Source organism: Myotis yumanensis, unplaced genomic scaffold (genome assembly GCF_028538775.1).
Source record: "Myotis yumanensis isolate MYYU_CA2020_CCGP unplaced genomic scaffold, mMyoYum1.0.hap1 SCAF_5, whole genome shotgun sequence".
Classification (NCBI taxonomy): Eukaryota; Metazoa; Chordata; class Mammalia; order Chiroptera; family Vespertilionidae; genus Myotis; species Myotis yumanensis.
In genome coordinates, this window is record NW_027223756.1 from 26,938,995 (window position 1) to 26,959,000 (window position 20,006).

The window sequence follows — 20,006 nt, forward strand, 5'->3', positions numbered from 1 at the left end:
CTTCCAAGTTCTCATTTTCCATCCACCTTCCTCACTAGGAAATGGCAAAGCTTTTAAAGTACGGCCAGTGAGAACTGCATGAAGATATCGAACAATAAGCCCCCAGTTTCCAAGGCAAGCAAGGGGGAAGCCACCTGCACATGGTCCAGCAGAACCCTCTGTCTCGGCTGGTGCTCCCACCCTGTCCTCAGCCCCCCGGAGCTGGGGTTGCAACGTGGGTGTGAACTTGAACATTCTGGCCTTGTATTAAAAAAAGGGGGGGTGAGGAGGACAGCCAGGTCAAAGACTTCCCAAGGCTGAATCAATAGAGCTGTCTGTAGACAGAGGGGCAGCAAATACAGTGTATTAGACACACCAGGCTGTGAGGCTGCCTCAGGGAGTCTTTGTTAAGCATGGCCCAAGGACTCCATCCTCCATTCCCCGTCCACACACAAGACTTCCACAATAAAGCTGGCCTGATGTGCTAGGCCTCTGGGAATGAGATTTGAGGTAGAAATTGCTGAACTGAGAGGCTTGGATTTTTAAGAAAACAGATTGCATTTGTTTTTTTGTTTGTTTGTTTGTTTACTTTTTATTTTTTTATTTTTTATTGCTTCAAGTATTACAAAGAGTATGACATATGTCTCCTTGCTGTTGTTGTTTTTGCATTTGAATCCTAGCTGACCCATTACTGGCTCTGCATCTCTCATCCAGTGGCAAGTTAAGTGAACAAGTTGCTAAACATTCCTGACCTTAAGTTGCTTCACACAAACATGAACTAACCATACCTTTCTAACACAACTGTTGGTAGGGTCAAATTGCATCATGCCTGAAAGCACTTTGCAGTGTTCAGCTCAATGCATTTCACTCGTATGAACATCACACAGAGCGTCATCACTATTGTTATTATTCATTGGGAAAAGTGGCTGTGTGTACTTCAAGATTATGTTACAGAAACTCCCTAACTCCAAGCCTGAGAGGAGCTCTAGTGCTACCTTCACCCTTGGGACAAGGGCTGCTGTTCTGTCCCACAGATCTCACGAGGGGACTGTTTCTGCAGAGCCTCCAGCCTCAACAGAAGATTCACCCCCCACACACAACACACACACACACAAAAGGTATACACCCTGAACAGAATCAACTGTCAGCTTGCCCCAAACCTGCAGAAGAAATCCAACCTGCACTTGGTTCTGGCTTCCTTATATTACCAAAGCGACTAAAGATGACATGTGCCCATCAGCTGCCTGCATTTACAGAGTCAGGTATCCAAGTAATGGGGTTATATGCTGGGATCGTCCTTTCCTGGTTTCACTAACCTTTTATTTTGTTCTCATCCAGGCATCAGTCCAGTTGCCCATATGCACAATTATATAAAAAAATGAGAAAGGAGGCAAAACACAGTGACCACCATGGATATCAATAGCTCCCTTCCCAAACCTTCTTTGGAGCAGTGGTTCCCAGATATTTTTTTTTTTTGATTTTTTTTTTTCGCTAAAAGTATTACAAAGGGTATTAGATTTGAGAATTTCAACAACCAACTTGAACTAAATACAGAGACACAGACCCACAGACACATACTGTTGCAATATTTTATTATGTCAAGCAAGCATAACCATTTAAATAGGATATATATATATATATACATATATATATATATACACACACATATATATACATATATATATATATACTAGTAAAGTGATATATATAATCACTTAATATTAAAGAACAGTCTTGACTATTCCAAAATAGTAAAAGAGACACACTCACAAAATAAGACACAAGCCTCTGCATTATATAAATTTAGTTTTAGGAAAAACTCCTATTATATTGCCCATGTTTTCTCAGCAAAAACTGTGGGACTCGGCATTTAAGAACTGATGTTCCATGAGAAGGTATTGCTCCTTACCCGTTAAGGACTATTAGTGCTGCAAGAGGATAAAATACATCCCAGAACACATGTCCAGAAAACAGCAATGGAAAGAGTAGCCTTCTGCCCATATTGACAAATATGACAAGAGAAGCAGCTTTAGCCTCCAGGAACATCAGGATCTCTCTGGCTAACTCCAGCTGCCCTTCTTAACTTTCCCAATTTAAAATCTGTCCAGCTCACCTTTCTGGGTCCTGGTACTTTACTCCAGGTTACTGCTGCTTTACTGGCTTATCCAAACCTCATTCCCACATTTAAGACTTCCTATTAACCCATCTTTTTACCCTCTTCTCTCAAAAATCTGCTCAAGTTAAACATAAATTTACCATATGATTCAGCAATTTCGCTCCTAGTTACCTTCCTAAGAGAAATGAAACCATATCTAAGCTTCAATTGCCTCATGTGGAAAATGGGAATAATCACAGAATTTTGCTCATAAGCGCTACTGTGAGGATTACCATGATAATGCACAGAAAGCACCTACCAGTGTGGAGGCAAAGTCACAAAGGAAGTGCTCAGTAAATACAGCAGTTACTGACACCTCCTGGTCCTGTCTCTCTATAAACTATACAGTCCTCAGTTATCAAGGACCAAGATTTTTATTTCTTTTGTATTCGTGTGTTCCCTAGATCTGCAGACAAGAGATGCTCATTGCTGGAGTCCTGCGCAGGTAAGGCTTCCAAATGGTCCCTGAAGCCTTAGAACACAGATGCCTACACGCCTGTGGACCCCCAACTTCTCCAAGGTGAACTGTGAACATAGCTGCAGGGCTCTGATGATTCCATTCTTGACCTCCTCTTTACCACAAGCTCAACAATACCATGTAGAGAAGGAAGTGCTATCAGAGATTTCCTTCTGCCTTATTTCTCAGCAAAGATGTTTGGCTGCTATGCAACCAATGTTTAATGGATGATAGGGCTAGTTGTGAAAGGCTGAGTTTCTATTAGCAACAACAAAAGTCTGGGGGCCACAGAGGAGCTGCAAATAACATCACATCCCTGCATCCTATTCAAAATTCCTCAACTCATTTGTAGTGATCACAAAGGCAGCCAAAGATTCCAAACAGGAGAACCAATGGGATTAAATTAGAGTTGGCAGATTTCACAAATAAAAGTCCAAAACAACCGGTGAGGTTTCAAGATGTCAGTTGCCGGATAGCTGACCAGGAGCAAAGATGAATGCCCCCGTGAAGTAAAAGAGGCTGAGAATCAGCCCCTCCCAGCTTCTCGCAGCCCGAGTCCGGCAGAAGTGCTTGGACATTCTTGTGTTGATACTCGTGTATTTTTTTAAATGAACAAGTGAACCACACAGATTGTCAACATGGGACGAAGATCTACCATCCACCAAAAGTAGAAAAGTTATGAACCCCACAGGCCAACCCCAAAAAGAAGGCCGGAAGAGAGAATTAAAGGGAAAGGAAAACAGTGCATGATGGTACCAGCTGAGGTTTTGAAGATGAAGAATCCCAAACAAACTATCCTAGACATGGAGAAACTGAATGAAATGGAGTTTTAATGCAGTACCACAGCCACAGGTAAATGAGAAGGTGCTGAAAGACAAGCATAAAAAAGCTGCGTGAAACCTTTGAACGTATTCTTCGACTCTGAAAAAAAGAGAATCCAGATATTTACAAAGAACAGAGGAAGCTACAAGTAGAATATGAACAGAGGAGGGCTCAACTTAGCCAATATTTTGATGCTGTCAAGAATGCTCAGCATGTGGAAATGGAGAGTATTCCTTTGCCAGATATGCCGCGTGTTCGTTCCTTCCAACATCTTGATCCAGGACATTCCACTTCCTGGTGCCCAGCCACCCTCCATCCTTAAGACTTCAGCCTATGGACCTCCAACTCAGGCAGTTTCTATTCTTCCTCTTCTTGGACAGGGTGTTTTGTTCCATGTTTGCCCCCTGGCAGTAAACCTCTAAGTCTGTCCCCTAGTCCACCTCCTCCTCAAGTCTTACAAATATATGGCCCTAAAGTAAGCTTTGCTCATGGCTCTTCCCCGTCATCAGGAGATGAAGACATGTTATATAGTCCTAAACTTGCTCAACAGGGTCATGATGATGATGTTTCCAGCACCAGTTAAGATGATGGCTATCCTGTGAACATGGATTAAGATAAGCATGATGACAGTACTGATGTAAGCTACATGGACAGATCAGATGGAGAAAGTGAGGGGGATAAATTTGTACATGATGATGATAATGAAAGAGACAACAATGAAGAAAAAAAATCAGGTCTGAGTGTACAATTTGAAGATATGCCTAGGAAATCAAGGAAGAAAAAGAAGAACATTAAAGAGCTGACTCTTTTTCAAGCCATGATGCTTTGAATGGCAGGTCTGGAAATCCCTGAGGAGGGATGGGAAGTAGAGGAGTTTTCAGAGGACGATGATGAAGGTGATTCTGAAGCAGAAAAGCAACACAAAAACAGCATAAAAAAGAATCTTCCTGATGGCACATCTGCTTCTTCACAGCAACAGGCTCCCCCATAGTCTGTTTCCCCTTCTCAGATACAAGCACCTCCCACGCCAGGAGCACCCCCTGCTCCACCTTTATGGCCACCTGGACAACCTACAGGCCTTCCTCCTGGACCACCCCCAGGAGCTCCTCCATTCCTGAGAACACTTGGAATGCCAGAACTCCAAGGAAGGACCTTTACCCCGACTTTAAACTCCAGGACTACCACCAGGCCGACCTCCTGGCCCTCCCTCAGGTCCACCTCCAGGTCTGTCTCCTGACCCTCCTCCTCAGGGACCCCCACCAAGGCAACCTCCCCGTGGCATAATGCGCCCACCTTTGGTGCCTCCACTCGGACATGCCCCACCTGTGCTTTTCCCACCAGCTTCCTTGCCAAGTTTTAAGTGCTCCACCCAACTTGAATCAGCGACCCAAGGTGGGTGACACGAGTGCAGCCACCACTGAGAAGAAAGCCACAGCAAACATCAGTGCCAAGCCACAAATCACTAATCCCAAGGCAGAGATTATTCGACTCATGCCCACCACACTGAGGGTCCGTCAGGAAAATAAAGAGGCTACTGCTGCTGCCCAAAGAAAGTAAGAGCATGATCCTGCTGTGCCTCTTGCGGAAGCAGCCCCCAAATCTGGTCCATCTGGTCCCATCTCAGTACAAACTAAGGATGATGTGTATGAAGCTTTTATGAAACAGATGGAAAGACTGCTGTGACAACTTCTGATGCCTGAACATGCTTCTGTTCACATCATTGGTTCATGGAGAAAGAGGCTCTTAGGAAACTTAGGCAAAGAGCTACTTTCACTGTCATGGTATTTTCTAATTTTATTTAAGGTAATATCTTTATCCTTGTCTGGGAATTCACTGCATATAATAAGAAAGGGCATTTCATTCGGAATCAGTTGGTTACTGAAGCAGTTTTACTAACTTCCATTCCCTTTCACACTCCCATTTTCATCCCATCTCTTACCCTCTCCAATTCTTTGGGAATCTGTGATCAAGGGAATCTTTGTTACTTATTTGTTTTGATTCTTATATGTGCTGTGGGCACTGGAGTGAAGATTTTGGTGGGAGAGGGAGAGGATTATTTCACCCCATCTTGCCTTTTGTGTTTATCTTTAATATTTTCTTATAAATATTTTGTAATACTGTAATGAAATGAATCATAACATCATTTCCTAATACAAAGTGAGATGTATGGGAAGAAAATGTACAATTATTTGATTAAAATTACTTCCCACTGACCTAAAAATAAAAAATAAAAACACAAGACAGCCAGGTAAAATTAAAGTAAACAAATATTTGAAGACTGACTTACACTTCAAACTTTCCATTGCTTCTCTGAAATTCAAATTTAAGTGGGCATCCTTTATTTTATCTGTTAACTCTGAATTAAATCAATACCACAGATAACTATTTTCTTTCCCTAACACATGAAAATCCATTTTCAATTTAATTAACTATTCTTTAACATATATAGAAAGATAAGGTTCTCTAATGTAGTGGGAGTCTATGTATGAAGCTGGATTAATGGACCTAAACTAGCCACCATTTACTGAGGGTGTGCCAGCAATGTGCTAAGCACTTTGAGCTAATATGCACTATTAGCTCATTGAATCCTCAAAGTAGCTCTAGGTAGGCTCATGTACTGTTATCTCTCTTTCACAGGTGAGCAAACTTAGGCTTAGAGAGGGTGGAATCAAACTCAGGTTTCGGCCTCCCAATTTAAACCAAAACGTTAAGTCTAGGGACCACTCGCCAGACTCAGGTGTCCCTGAGCTAATTCTAAATCTCCAGCACCACAGTATCCTATATAATAAAAGAGAAACATGTAAATTAACCGTCCCTCTGCTACACTCACCAGCCAATCAGAGTGAGTATGCAAATTAACCTCATCGCCTCCGTGGAGACTGACAGCAGGTAGGAGGTAGCTCCCAGCACGGCCCACTTAGCCATCGCCACGGCGACCCGGGAGCAGGCAAAGTGTGGTCTGCTTGGCAGTCACTGCGGTGTGGAGCAGGCAGGCCCTGCAGAGAGCAGAGAACCACGGGGAGTGGGCCTAAGCCATCAATAGGACATTTCCTGAGGGCTCCCAGATTGGAGAGAGTGCAGGTCAGGCTGAGGGACACCCCCACACACACATGAATTTCGTGCACCGGGCATCCTAGTATATTAACACATTGTTTGCGGGTAGTTTTTATCCCGCGCTAACAGGTGGCGCGGGCCATTTGTGTCCCGCGCTCTACTACTTACAGTCAACGTAAAATGTATAAATACGTTTCCCACATACAATGTGTTAATTATATTTCAATAAAGCTGTTTAAAATGCTTTTTAATGCCCACTTCTCTATCAATAAAACTGAGAAACTTCAATCCACAAAACCTCTAAAGCCACTTTAGTTGGTGATTATAATTGCTTTTTCTCCCTGCCATTCTACTGCCAGATCTCAGCAACATCACCTTTCATGAGCCTTTCCACTAAAATTAAGGACAGGAAAAAAATGAAGGCGACCAAACTTTAAATGAGTTGAATCTTGGTGACTGGGTACAACTCTGTTAAAGGATGCTTTAGAAATAAGACTAAAATCAAAATGAAATTTGAAAAATGTCAATTTCAACACATCCACTTACAGCCTTCATCACCAATGATAATGGAGTTGGGCTACAAATGAGAAAACCGTAGCCGTTGCTGATGCCTATTTTCCTAGGCATCAGTTGTAAACAGATGCCTCATTCATATAGAAGGTACCACAGAACAGTTGTTCTCATCTCAACACTCACAGCCTCTGGAGCTGCCAGGGACTTAAGAGGGAACAGATCCTCTTTGATGCTCTTTTCATTCAGTTTTTATCCACTTTCCACAAGGTTACTGAACCTGACCTACACCCACTCTAGTCTCCCCAGACAGACGGCAACTGTTTATATGGATGCTCTAACCAAAGGCTACCATTACAAATGAGCATGAATGGCACGGATTTGATGCATTTTTAAACAATGCAATGTTTCTCCAAGAGGTATCTCGTGGGCTACTCTAACCACAAGAGTTCAGGACAAGGCATTTTCATCCTTATTCCTCATTCTAAGGAAAACGGTTGCATTTAGACACAAGAGTAGCCAAAAGCAGGAGGAATTCTTCAGCATATTTGTCTTTGGAAAGCAATATATCTCCTTGGTAACAGTTCTAAAAAAGAAAAGGGGTGGGGGGAGAGGGACCTCTACTAAATCTTACACCTTAGCAGGCTGTTCTTCATGCAAGGAACTTTTTCTCAAAGGGATGCTTAGGATTTTCGTTTTGTTTTGTTTGTCTTTATTAAAAAGGGGCATCTAATACCTTTCAAATGGATCCCGTGGCTTCCTCATCTATAAAATGGAGATGGTGGTAATAGTGATAGAAACACTACCTTATAACAGTGATTTTCAACCTTTTTCATTTCATGGCACACATAAACTAATTACTAAAATTCTGCAGCACACCAAAAACACATTATATATTTTGCCAATTTGACCAAAAAAAAATAGATATAACTTTAATTCACTCACACCAGACGGCTATTGCTGTGTTGGCTGCTGTCACTTTTTTATTTGACAATCTAAGGGAAAAGAGGTCAGAGCCCCTGCCTAAACAGTCAGGTATTGAATGTTTTAAAAGTTCTTGTGGCAAACAGACTGAAAATCGCTGCCTTATAAGGCTGTCTTGCGGATTCAGTGAGAGCGTAAACAGGACTTACAGAGGGTCTTGCACACTCGGCGTCATCAACAGATAGTAGCTCTGACTGTCACTATTCCCCAGTACAGCACTAGAACTGTGGATATTAACTAGGGGATGACAGGAGGGAGAACTGAATGATTGTAAAACACAATTCAAAAGGCTCATACAGAATTAATTCCACAGCTCAAGATCAAAGAATCAAAGCTATGCCGAGAAAACAATTTTTAAAAGAAAGAAAAAGCAGTCAGCCCTGTACCCCAACCAACTAAATCACACATCCACTGTTCATGTGATTAAAGATGCCTTAAGGCCCTGGCCAGGTAGCTAAATTAGTTAAAGCCTCATCCAGATGCACCAAGGTTGTGGGTTTGATCCCTGGTCAGAGTCAACCCATGAATGCATAAACAAGAGGAACAACAAATTGTTCGTTCTCTCTCTCTCTCTCTCTCTCTCTCTCTCTCCCTCCCTCCCTTCTTCCTCCCCTTCTCCCCTCCCTCCCTCTCTCCTTTTTTCTCTCCCTTCCTCTCTATCTCTAAAATCAATAATTTTTTGAAAAAAAGATGCCTTAACAACAGGAAATGGCACCTGCAATGAGCTGATGACTGAATTGTACACAAAGACACACACCCTCTCACACTCTGCCCATCAGTGACCTGATGATCCTCATCAGGGAAGATCAGGACCCATTCGATATAAAGGTCTGGACACTTGCTTTAGGTTGGAACAAAGAATGAACCTGGCATCTGGCATCGCTTCCATCTCTCACTGCCACACCCTTGCTTTCCTCCCACCCAAACACTAAGACCTTGCAGCTTGCAGATAGCAGACATACAACTAGGAGTTTCCAAGCATATGTGAGCACATGAGAACACGCTGCTGATTTCCAAGAAGATCCATGGAAAGTCAGGAAATTACTGAACATCACAAGAAGCAGAAATAATCGGACTAGACAAGAAAAAGAGCCTGGGATTCTGACGGCCGTTTAATGTAAGAAAACCCCAAATAAAGGAGGAGGGATGAAGGCAGGGAAGGGACTCCAGTGAGTCATAAAGAGCAGAAATGAGTAATCTGTGTCTCTATGCTCCTCCCAGTTCTGCACCCCAACCTTTAAATTGGGTGAATGTATTTACCATTCATCTGCTTAGTCTGGATTTTTTATAGTTATTTATTCTGCAGTAAATACTTTCTGGATAATCATGCCAGACAATGTGAAGATAAGCATGGCTCCTCTCGGAGCTCACATTCAAGGATAATAGAAGGATAACAAGGTATCATTTTTATATTTACCCTGATGGATCAAGGCATTTTGTTTAACACTGTGTATCTCGCTACATCGGCCCAATGAATCACAAGCAAGTGAATAAGCAGCTGTGAAGGCAATTGCAATGGTGCTCCTGTGGCTCACGTCACCTTCTGCAGCTCACAGAACAAATCCTGCTGAGAAATTCATAGGGACAAACACCCTCAGCCTCTAAGCATCACTGCCAGGACCTTAGACTCTAAACAGACCCTACAGTCTACATTGTTATTCATTATGAGAAGGACCCAAAATTCAGAAGACAAATCTCTAAGGGGGAGGAGGGCATTAAAATATTCCTCTGAAAAACCCACAGTTGTCATTCCTGATAGTATTCACTGCTGCCAGAGCTGTGACCACAACAGGAAAGGTGACCGAAATTGTGAGGTTGTTAGGTCTGCTGCAGAATATATTCAGGGCATCTCTTCAAGGAATTCTAATTTGGGAAGGAACAGTGTCACCTAAATAGGGCTGCTCCCGGGTTCAGGAAACTGCTCAAAAGCTGTTGGGCTTCAGGGAGACCGCTCGCATGCAGATAGCATGGCTGTGGGTGAAGAGGCCCACATTGCCATCAGACCTGGATTATCTTCTCAGCTCAGCCAAACGTGCTACAGCCCCAAACTAGTCAATTCCTTCCCTGTAGGGTATAGTTTCTGCTTTTATAAAACTGCAAGAACAATAGAAAAAGGAGAAGCATGGGGGAGAGAGAAAGGGGGAGATGGCCGTTCACTGATTGCGTACACATAAACCAACAGCAGTTCCCGAAGCCAGCTTTAGGTGATATGATTCAGTTCCCACCGGAAACTCTTTGCTCTTCCTCTTCCTCCTACACACCATGAAGGGCACTTTCGCCATCACCACCCTTCCAGGAAGACTATCTTTTGAAAGGCAGCTGTTGGGCAATCTACAACTTCCTAAAATGATGTACAATGCTCCACTGAAGGGGGAAAAATAAAGCACAATATCCAGCAATGCTCCCAAACAAACCCCTGTTTCCCTGCTGTGGACCAGAGAGACCCAGCAATGGCACAAGGTCACTAGATAGGGAAGCCCAGGGTGGCTTCCAGAGGAAGAAACACTTGAGCTGAGATGTGAAGGCAGAACAGTTATAGGAAGGGAGGCAGAGGAGTGCTACAAAGAGGGAACTGTGTATGGCAACGCCCTGTCAGGGTAGGCACATGAGCTTCTAAGGGAGCAGAACAGGGGCCCATGGCTGAAAAATGCAAAGATGATGCGAGACAGAACTACAGGTAGGCGAGACCATGATATGGTTGCAATCAGGGACCACTAACGGGTTTTAGGCAATAAGGTGACATAATCAGACTTTCATTTTGAAAAGACCAATGTGGCTACAGAGTGGCCAATGAGCCCCAGTGGTGAATACTAGCATCCACTAAATGGGAACAAGTGTCTGAGACACCAAGAAAGAGAAAAGCTGAGCAGAGAAGAAGGGAGAAGGCTCAGGTGGACGGAAACATCCTGTATCCATCCCCCAAAATATCCTAAGCAGTACCAACATCAACTAGGCGCTTGTAAGAAATGCAGCATCTCAAGCTCCAGCTCAGAACATGTATTTTAACAAGGTCCCCAGGCAATTCAAATGCACAATAAAGCTTGAGAAGCACAGCTCCACGGCCGAGGGGGTACCAGCCTTTGGAGAGCGTCAATTATACCACTGAAGTCCTGCATTTTCAAGCCCAGTTTTAAACACAGTCTGCAATGAAGCTGCAAAACCCAAATACCTGCCCTATAGTTTAAGTAAAATGGAATCACACACAAGGCTTGCCATGAAAGATCTCATCCTACGCCAGCCAAGAGGGAAACTAGCATCTACTTGCTCCTTGATCCTGCTAAAACCATGAGTATAACAACCACACAGGGTGACTAGGGCCTTGCTACAAAGAAACATCCTGTATCCATCCTCCCAACTATCCTAAGCAGAATCCAAGTTGCTGGCAAAGCTTCCAGAAGCATCCATGAGTCAGTCACCTTTGAGGGACAGCCCCTCAGTACTCAGCACTATTCACCTTGCCACCCACTTGAAAATGAGCAAAGTCATTTGCAGCATTCATCAATCTTGCAGATCACAGTTCTATCAAGCTGTAAAAACACTTGCTGGCTTAATCACTGCTTTTCTGTGACGCCTAAACTAAGTCCTTTAATCATTATGTGTCCCAGTTTTTCCCCATCTACAAAACAGGAACCCTAGCATTTATGCCCCCAGGAATGCTTTAGGGATTAGGGAAATAATGTTTTCAATGCTCTTTGAGGCTTATCTGTGCTATTTAGTTCATAAAGCTTTGATTATGTCACTATTTTACTCAGAAAACTTACCGTGGCTTCCCAGTAGCCGCTGAAAGAAGATAGACTCTTCAATGTGGCACCTGAGCCTTCCACAATCTAATCCCAAAACACTTGCATTCTTATTGCATAGATGTTCCAGTCAACCCTTCCCTAAGTTCACATGTCCTGTTTGTTGAGACCTAAAGTATGAGTAGGCACTGACCAAACAAAGGGAGACAGGAAAGGCACAGGGACACCAGGTAGAAGGAACAGAAATACTCAATGGACTGAAGCTGGGAAATCCATCATCCACTGGAGAAACCGAAACAAATCACAAGGACAGGAGCACAGAGCACAGACACGTAGGCAATGTGAGGCCGAGGGAGTGGCCAGGGGCCAGAATACGCAGGGTTCTGAAAGCCATATCCAGACATCTGGACTTTATCCTTAAAGGACTAGTGGGAAGGTTCTTGAAGGCAACCATCCTATATAATAAAAGCCGAATATCCTATATAATAAAAGCCTAATATGCAAATTGTCCCCTCGGGTGGTAGTTCGACCAGGAGACCGCGAGTTCTACCACTCGCTATGACGTGCGCTGGCCACCAGGGGGCGGTGCGGAACATGGCGGGCATCGGTGATGCGGTGCAGGCAGCGGGCAGCAGTGGAGGTACTGCCAGCCCCAATGGGCCCCAACGAGAGGGGACTGCAGCAGATGGTGGAGCAGATGAGCAGGTGGCGCCAGGCCAAGGTGGGTATGAGCGGGGACCCTATCACCCTGCCGATTGCCCTGCAAACTGCGACCAGCAGTGGTGGCAGGGGGTGGAGCTGCTGCCTCTTTCCCAGGCACTGAGGGAGTTGGGCAGGGGGCCCGACCCCGACCCAACACCCTGCAGATGGCAACCAGCGGCTGGCAGGCCCTGATCGCCCAATCGGGGCCAGGCTCCAGGCTGGGATTGGCAACTGGGGGGTGGATAGCAGCAACAACCTCCCACAGCGCCCAGGCAGGGGGCTGCAACCTCTCGCTGGCTACCTGGGGGCAGGGGGTTACAGGGTTGGAGGTGGGGTGAGAATGCGGGGTGTCCTCCGAGCTAGGTCTCACTCCCCCTGCTACCCTCCCCTGGGACACCAGGGCTCACACACCGGGGAAGCCCCACACTCAGATGCCAAGCGCCCACAAGGAGCCCGCCCCACACCTGCGCAGCCTCTTTCGGGTGAGCTGGGCCACAGTGGCCAGGACCACAGGGGCCAGCTAAGCTCCCTGTGGGTTTGCACAGGAGCCAGTCTGCGAGGCCACCGGGAGAGAGTGCACTGCCCGCCCGCCTTCTGTGTGGCGCCGCTGGGTGGCCCAGAGGCCCATGCTGCGCCCCAGCCAGATGCGCTCACCGCATCTCTGCATGGGGACTCAGGCACCGTGATTCAGGTGGAGGGGAGTGGACAGGGACCTGGCGGCCCAGGTGCTGCCCAGGGCCCAGAGGTCAGCTGGGACCTGACCTTCCACACCAGACACTCATGCTTCGATTGCCGGCCAGGCCTAGGGACCGCACGCATGCACAAATTTCGTGCACCAGGTCTCTAGTACTATAATACTTGAGAACTGTTGTAGTGAAGGCAGAGGGTACCTCCAGAAACTTTTTTTTGAAACTCTTTCAATCCACTCCACTTGGCCCACCAATGAAATTCAAACTGTTCTTAGGAAATAACTGTGGCAGTTTTAATAGCCATATATCGTCTTTTTTAACCAGAGATTATAATCACAGAACCAAAGACCTACTAGAAATTTTAGCAATCATTTACTATAACCCCTTATTTTAAAGATAAGAAAACTACAGTCCTGAGGGATTAAGTGATTTGCTCAAAGACAGAGGCAATTTGTGGCAGAGTCGATATTCAAACCCACGTCCTATGACTTCTAGGCCTAAGAGAATGGGATGTAGTAAACATTCTGATATAGGAATCAAAGCATTCATTCATTCAACAAATATTTCTTTAAGGATGCCATTCTAAGCACTGGGGATTCAGAAGTAAACAAAGACAAATACCCTTGCCCTTGCAGAGTTTTCAATCTAGTAGGGAGATGCAGACAAAAAAAAAGAAGCCATAATAAATAAATTATACCATATGTTAGAATGAGAACAGTGCCACAGAAAAAAAGTAGAAGGGAGAAGTGTGATGGAAGAGGCCGAGAAAGTGACTTAAAGAAGGCGAGTGCTTGCAGGACAGAGACTTGGAAAGCTCATGTGAGCCCTATCCATTCCATCATAGCTCACCTGCACAAAGTGTAGGTAATAGGGCTGAAACTCTGGGGAGAAATTCCGCCGTTTTCCTAACTGTTGACATCCATCCACCAAGTCCAACAAACACAAATCCACAATTCTAACATTCTCTCTGATAAAACAGGGGGGGGGGGGGGGCGGACAGACAACAACTCTCTTTCTGGCTTTAGTAAGAGGCCTTGATAGGCTGATGAATTGGAATGTAGTAAAAAATTGGATAAAGAGGAAATTTCAGGCTGGAAGAAGAACGAGTACATATTCTGTGTTTCGATAATGAACCAAGCCAATTTATTTCAGTTACTGCCAAATATGGATTAAAATGTGGGTCACTTCCTGAACACACCAGAAATGAAACTTAGATTGGCACCAAGTTCCCAAAACCTGATGAAGAGTTGCTCAGAACTGAGAAAAAGAGGGCATCAAAAGAGGAAGAACAATGGAAACTACAAAGAGCTAGGCCCCATCTCCCTCCGGCCCCCACTCACCCCACCACCACCAAGCACGCAGTGCAGTGGCAAAGGATCAACACCATAATTCCACTTTCTGAACAGTCTGTAACCCCACGAGATGGGTACTTTTACCAAACTCACTTTACAGATAAGAAAATTGGGACAACTGAGTCTGAGAGGTTAAAATGCCCATAGAATTCACAAGAAACACAGACAGGACTAGAACCCAGGTCTACCAGATCCCACAACCATACTGGACCTCAGCAAACTTTGGCCCTTGGCCTGTTTTTGTATGTCTGACCCAGGAGCTAAAAATGGTTTTTACAGTATTAAAGGGTTATAAAAGCAAAGACAGAAAAGAATATACAACAGAGGCCCTATGTGGCCCACAGAACCTAAAATATTTACTATCTGGCCCTATACAGAAAGAGTGCTGACCCTAGTAGTCAAATCCACTGCACTAGCCAAGTACTACTGAATGTATTTTGTTTCCCAAACCATAAAGTTGGAGAGCTAGTGGTCATACGTGAGGCTATAAAGCAGTCACTCACTGGCTGCGGGTTTTGGAACTCTCCTGCATTACTTAATAGTTCTCACACAACATTTTGCTTTTATCTCTTTTAATGTTTACCAGCAGGAGCAGTCCCCCGCCTCAATACCCCCTCTTCCCGCCTCTCTGGTACTCACCTGATACCCCATCCCCTGCTCACTAGGCACTTACTTGGCTCTGAAACACTATTTTCAGGCTGCCCAGTCTGCCCAATCCTGCTGGTCCCCAAAACTTCAAAACTGTCTTTTGCTTCTCCCCCTCCAAATCTGAATTTCCAGGGTTACGTTATTAAAACAGCCTGATAGCCCAAACTAACTTAGCCATATGTGGAGAAAAACCATGAGATATCCAGGAGGCACAGCCCTTTCTCTTCCCTGGATGGCCCTCGTTCAATTTACTCAGGCCAGTGTGGAGGAATTTTGTTGCCTTGGCCGCCTGGCAGCTATTCCCCCTTCTTCTGTATTTATAGCACCCTAATATTCCTCTGGGAAACCCTCCTTCCCTGACTTTTGGAATATTTATTTCATATGCTGTTGACTCCACTCTGGGTTCTGGCCAAACGAGCTTCAAGGGTTATCTCAAGGATAAGCACGTATTCACAAAAAGCCAGTGAGAGCCATGCTCAGGGCTTCGGTTCAAACTCCTGGCCACAAGTTATCTTTCCAATGCAAGGGAAGAAGCCATTTGAGAATGGTGCCAGCCTAAAGGAAAGCGAGGTTGAGAGATGCAAGAGACCTGGCCTGCAGCCATGTGAGCCACAGACCAAAGCCAGGACATCCCTGGGCTTCCCAGCTATGGACCAGAGAAAGTTCCCTTTCTGCCTAAGCAGCTCGGATTAGATCTTCCCTCCCTCGTGATGGAAAGCGGCCTGTCTGCAACTGTGCCTTATTAAAACCAACTGATAGGGTGGTGATAGAAACTGCTTCTACTGTCAGCAAAGTTCCTGGCCAATACTCTGCGTCCCTGCTGAGACCAAAGGGAGCTCACCTCTCTGCAGGAACAGGCGCTCTCTGAGAGATGTCAGAGCCTTCTAATTTAATGCAGAGTTATCTGATTAGAGCTGGGATCAGGGAGACTAAAATAGTAAGACTCTCACAATCAGAATTTCAAATTAGTACACTTTACCTCCTCCCACCCAAAGCTCGTATCTCTCCATCCTCGAAGGGAAAACAGAAAAAAAGGCAAAGGGAATACAACAGTCATAGGGCAAGTTCTCCTGCTTCTATTATGTCCAGGGTTGCTTGGCAACCGGCCTCAGCCTGGTCATTCCAATAGACAAGCAGAGGAATGAATGTCAGACCTCCAGGTCATACTGCATGTCCTGTTTATGGCCCCTTGACTCAAGGGCAGGGGTGAGTTCATGCTGTTCTACAAAGCTGGCAGAAAACAGCCAATAGGGAACCTGCTATCTGTCCTCAGGGGCTCTCCCATTGGGTTTCTGTCTCTCCCACACTGGCCAAAGTCCTCTAACTTATGCCTTCAATGAACATAAACTGTGGATGTTCCCCCAAAAACAGATTAAAAATACTTTCAAAAACAGCTTAATAGAAAAACAGAGGAAGATTTCTGATAGAGAGAAAGAGCTTTAATTGTATTACGTATTAAGATAGTAGAAATCAGTAGGGAGTGAAAGGCATGATGCATAGTCAGGAAAAGAGGCCAACTCGTATTTTAGACTCATGACCCTGCTCACTCCACAGCCACCTCCAAGGATCCCGGCAATGAAAGCACAGCCACGGTGCTCTCTGTCTCTAGGTCATGAACTAATTTCAGGCATCTGAGAAGTCAGTAGAGACAGACATCTCTGCATTTAGCAACACATTTCAAAAGTAACCGTGGCAGCAGGTCTCTGCATGGTCAGTACACTGCAGGAGCACAGGGAAAAAATGTGGGTCAACGAGTCTCTAGTGCTTAGATGTCACAAAATAGGACACCTGTGTGTGGAAAGGCAGAGACGTGATCCTGTTCCTTCTCTCTCCCTGCCTGCTCCTAAATTAAATACCTAAAAATGACTGGTTTTCCATAGATAACAGAGACCACAGCCCAAGAGGCAGAGAGAGACAAGAGACTGGCTTTCATGCTTAAATTCTATTTAGCAAGAATCCAGTCCTAAATCCTAGAGGCTGTGTGGGAAACACTGCTGTTTGTTGGCAGAATTCCTGCTGAGACCCTTTGTCCACATGGAACTATCCAAATAAAATGATATTAAATTTTATAAAAAGTCACTACAGGGTTTCAGAGAAATTCTGTACCAAAACTATGACTTGGGGGAATCCACTGGAGGAGCAGAGATGTGGTTCCAGCCTGGGAACACTGTCAACCAACAGCACACAGAGGCCTGCGATGTGAACAAAAGTGGGAGAAGCATTTTTCTCAATATTTTTAGAGGAAAATGAAAAGTCCTTTATAATTGATTGTAAGGCTTATCAAGGGTGCCTTCCCATATGTGGAACAATAACTAAAATGACCATTAAAACTAAAGCTTATAAATAGGAGGGTATGAAGGAGAATATATACTCTACTATTCAAAAGTCTCCCTTTTTAGAGAAGAAGCATGAGCAAATAGTCTTGTTGATTTAAGAGTCAGCTATAAGTCCATTTCTTCTAGGTTTGAAGACTATGAAGGAATCAATTCACAGGTTAACTGGCCCAGACAAGGAGATCTGGGCCTCCTCTTGGTGCTTATGACAGATTTAGAACTGCCAGATTTCTCTTTCCTTTCCTCTGCCTGACAAAAGTAAAGATAAAGAAATAGAGAACTAAGAGAGAAGAGGAGTGAGCAAAGGCAAAGGGGTGGGAAGCAAGAAAGAGGCTGCTGACAGCATTAATCAACTCTTACTCTGAATCTTGCTTTCTTTAACTCATCATTTCTTTTGCTACCCCAAAGACAGACTGGATCACCTTCCAATCAGAGATGTTACACCTGATCTGTCCAAGGTGGGATCTTAAAAACAAAATAAAATCTCAATAGTACCAAGGGATGCTTGAGGCCAGGAAGAGAGAGAGTTGCTTTTAGAACACACAGTCAGGTGATCAAGCAGGACTCTTTGAAGGGACATGTGACATAATTTCACCTGTACTGGGAAGGTTAGAGGGTGAGAAGTACTATGAAGATTATAAAACAGAGTAATGCCCAGTTGGTGTGGCTCAGTGACTGAGCGTGTCGACCCATGAACCAAGAGGTTGCAGGTTTGATTCCCAGTCAGGGCACATGCCAGGATTGCACGCTGGATTCCCAGCAAAGGGCATGTGGGAGACAGCCAATCAATGTTTCTCTCCCTTCAATGTTTCTATCTCTCTCTGAAAACCAATAAAAGCATGTGTTTTGTTTTGTTTTTAAAAAAAGAGTGATGGTATGGGGGGGGGGGGGGGGACGAATGCTACTTAAGACTTTAGGTCAGGTGGTCAGGCAAGGAGTCTCTGAATGGCCTTTCACTGAGAGCTGAAGGATGAGAAGAAGTGGCCAACCACATGAAGATCTGTAGCAAAGGGATCCCAAAAGAAAGCCCTATGACTGGAAAGTGCTCAGTGTGTTAGAGGACTTTAAGATTAGTGAAACCTAAGCACAGAGGGAGAATAGTCAAAGAGGAGACTAAGAAGCCTTGTCACACATAAGCCACAGTAAGAAGTTAAAATTGTCTTCTGAGTGACATGGGAAATTTGGGGCAAGAGAGACTATGTTTTTGAAAACATCAGTCTGCCTACCATGTGAGAAATGGATTCTATCTTACCAAGATCACTGTGGTTCTGGCTGGTCATGATTCCAATGAGTAAAAATGGTTCTGCCTATGAAAACAGAAGATGAAATACAAAGGGAAGAAAATATGATCCAACACAATCTATCCATCAAGTGAGAGCATACAATTTTCAACAAGTGTAGGTCACCAAGTGTAGGCCCAGAATACAAGGTCATTCCATTCCTCAGAGTAGCATCTCTAAACACATAATCTCAAGTTGCCCTCACTACCCATCACTCTTGATCTTATTTTATTTCCGTTGCAGTATTTCTCACTATCTGACAGTGTCCTGTTCACTTGTTTTCTTTGCCCACTAAAATACAAGCTCCATATGAGTCAGAACTTTGTCTTGTTTGGAGCTATGCACCCAATACTTAGAACAATGCCTAGAACATAAATGGAGTCCAGTAAATATTTTTTGACCAGACTAATGAAGTCTAATTTCTATAGACAACTCCTAATACAAGGATTCATCTCCAATGAGAAAGTCAGACATTCAGATATAGAGATAGCACAAAAACAATCTTTATAGTATTCCTATTTTTCAAAAGATGAAAATAATTAGTCGTTAGAGTAGTAGTATATGCTGTAATTTTGTGCCAGCAGCTTTACACACACTGTCATGTAAGCCTTACAATGCCCTCAAGTGAACACTATTATTCCCATTGTATAAAGATTATATAGTCAGTAGCACAGCACTGGTTATGAGCAAAAAGAGTGGCATGGGACCAAGGTTCGAATCCTAACTGCAACTCTTTTGAGTTGTATGAGTTACTTTCACTTCATATGTCTGTTTCCTAATCTATAAATGGGGAGACTAGTATATATTGCCTAAGATTATTGTGAAGATTCAATGAAATAAAGTTTGTAAAACACAACAAAAGTCTGACACAAAAATGGTTAAATGGCGGTAGATATCCTAGTACTATTTTGGTTCAAATAAATTTAACAATGCTGTCAACACATGGGACTCTTCATTCTGTGGCATTCTGAAAAGACATCTACTCTTTGTTCCTAAGGTTCCATTCAACCAGCAAGAAAAAGAAGGGAACAAGCAGAGAGGTAGGAGCTGAATCTTAAAGTGATGGAAAGAAATGTAAGAGCAGCCTATGTAAATTTAGCTGACAGAGAAAACAATGGCATGTCTATAAGGACTATCATTTTGGATTGCTTGATGATCGTGAAAAGAGAGAGAGGGAGAAACAACCTACCTGTCCAAAAGTAGGTCATTAGTTCAAAAAAGTCTTGGCACGGCAAACCTGGAATATTATTTTGCATGTTCTTCTTTTATTCATCTATAATTTCTAAATTTTCTCTAATGAA

General features: G+C 44.1%; 1 protein-coding gene and 1 pseudogene across 5 annotated transcripts in view; one reads left to right on the top strand and one right to left on the bottom strand.

Annotated features, from left to right (window-relative positions):
• ARHGAP26 (Rho GTPase activating protein 26) overlaps positions 1-20,006 on the bottom strand; it is a 414,762-nt gene that overhangs the window by 371,324 nt on the left and 23,432 nt on the right. The window lies entirely within an intron of this gene.
• Positions 3,230-5,096, top strand: LOC139011633 (WW domain-binding protein 11 pseudogene; annotated as a pseudogene).